The sequence below is a fragment of the Malania oleifera genome, chromosome 1 (assembly GCF_029873635.1).
Source record: "Malania oleifera isolate guangnan ecotype guangnan chromosome 1, ASM2987363v1, whole genome shotgun sequence".
NCBI lineage: Eukaryota > Viridiplantae > Streptophyta > Magnoliopsida > Santalales > Ximeniaceae > Malania > Malania oleifera.
Window position 1 is genome coordinate 66,647,197 of NC_080417.1, and position 2,500 is coordinate 66,649,696.

Here is a 2,500-nt window from a genome sequence, read left to right on the forward strand (position 1 = left end):
AGCCCTGCCAAGCTCCAAGTTAGAAAACAGGGAGGCAGTGCAGACTGAGTGATCTGAAAGAACTCCTGGGAATTGAAAATGAGCTTGAGTATTCCAGCTTGTAAGGTGCCATTCATGATTTACCAGAACACGATCAAGCTTGCACCAAGCATTTCCATTTGTCCACGTAAGTAAACAGCCCGTGGAGTTGAGATCCGAAAGGCCCGCTTCAAAGAAACAATCATTAATATCTTTAGTCTCATAAGCTGATGGAGGCACTCCATTCCTTTTTTCATCAGTAGTGAGAACATAGTTAAAATCACCAAGCAACATCCAGGGACCTTTAAAAGAGGGGCCAGAATGGATAAGATCCGCCCATAAGTCCCTTCTAGCCACAAGTGAGTTGAAGGCATAGATAAAACTCACGAAGAATTCATTAGTGGTGATAAGGCACTTAACTCTGCAGTGGATAGCTTGTGGACTTTTATGACAAGGCTGGATGAGAACTTTAACAGGGTTCCACATAACAGCAATTCTACCAGCATCATGAAGATCAAAATTGTTAGTCTGCTCCCAAGAGCTAAATCTTTTCACCATCATTTGATTAAGATTATTAGCAGATAATTTGGTTTCCAAAACACCCAGAATATCAATATTATTTTTTCTGATGAGATCACTGATCCCGTTTTGCTTCAGGGGCATATTGAGACCCCTGATATTCCAGGAGGCGATTATCATTGGGTATGTTGGGGACCAGGGCCCCCTTTTCGATTTTTTTGAAATGAAGCACCTCCTCTTCTGGAAGCTTTCTTACCTTTTACAGCAGTAAAACCATCTGATGTCTGGCAAGGATTTGTCCCTGATGAACTGGCAATCGGAGGATTTTTAGCTTGTAAAGCACAAATAACCTCAATATTCATCTCGGATATGGTATTCTCACTTGATTGGCCAATACACTGTTTGGCCGGTTGACAATCTGAGGCAATTCGCAAATCATTTGGACCTCCACAGATTTGGGGAGCTTCAGAGGAAATGTCAGATACCAAGGTGGTTCCAGCAGACTCAGCAGGGACATAGGAGGGGGGAGGATTTGCCCCAGACAAGGTTTCTGGAAAGAGATCACATGCCCTATTCCGATCACCAGTGGCTTTGAAATCCAGGCCATTCGTGGGGGAATGAGATGAAGCATTGCAGAGGGGATCAAAAGAAGTTCTCGTCTCAAGAGCATGAGCCAAAGTGGCCCCATCTTCAGTAGTATTCTGCTCACAGGGTTCCATACCCTTACAGTTTTCCACTGCAGCATCTTGGTTACCAGGTTTAGGGATTTTGACCACATAGACTTTTGATCTGGCAGCATCACCACGATTTTTTCTAATCCCACACTTGGTTAGAGAGTGACCAACACAGTTGCAATAAGTGCAGAAATCAGGGAGATTTTCGTAGAATATCATTTGAGTCAGTTCTTGTTCATCCGGAAGAAGAATCTTAACAGAATGTTTAATTTCTGTAGCAACATTTACTTCAACAAGGACCCTAGCAAACGAAACTCTAGCTTGTGTTGTTGTGAGCTTATCTGCACACAGAGGCTTACCAATTTCCGAGCAAATTCTCCCCAGAGCAAGGGGAGTCCACATCTCAATAGGCAGATTTTTTAGTTGGACCCAAACGGGCAGTGTAGCCCTATGTTCAGTCCCGAATTGGAAATGCATTGGCATTCTTTTGATGAACAGAGTTCTACCGCGTACGCTGTAGGGCGCCTTTTGGAGAACTGCATCCATTTCTTCTTCTCTTTCGAACTTAAAAACAATCCAACCGTCAGAATGTTTGATGCATGTAACTTTGACATTCCAGGAATTAACAATGGAGCTCACGGCAGCATTTCCAGGAAATCTGCCAACAAAATAACCCACCAAACATTTCTGGTAAGAGTCCTCTGGCCTAGCGAGGTCAGAAAAATTCAAACGGGCACCCTGACCATCGGAAGGGAAAGCAGGGATGGGGGAACAAGATTCTGGCCGTCGGTTGTTAGCAAATAACTCAGACCAGGGGACTTTCTTATTGTTCCTTGTGATCATTTTCTGTCGCGGCACCTCTTTGACAGAATCATTAGAGAGATGAGCGGAAATCTCTGGATTTTCAGTGCATGCATTCTCCTCCTCGCTCCATCGTTTTCTACATTCGGGAGGTTTCATCTCATTCAATTGATTTGTTGGCAGCGGATCCCCAACTGCGACATCCAGGGACTCCAAGATCTTATCTCTGAGGACCATAGGGGTGGCCATATCCATTCCTTCTTGCGATGATTCATCTTTACCACTTGGAGAGCCGAACGAATTGAGACCCAGGCTACTCTGAATAATCTCCATCAGACCCTCTGGAGAGAGGTTTGCATTGTTTTGCTGGAGCTTATTCCTTATCTCATTTGCTAGTCGTGAGCGCTCCGCCAGGATATCATGATCCTCCCTTTGCGTCCAAAATTCTCTATCACCCCCTCGGATCTCGATGAAGTTCAAGGCATCCG

General features: G+C 44.5%; 1 pseudogene; it reads left to right on the forward strand.

Moving 5' to 3' along the window:
- Positions 1–2,500, forward strand: part of LOC131167003 (uncharacterized) — a 28,099-nt pseudogene that overhangs the window by 24,749 nt on the left and 850 nt on the right.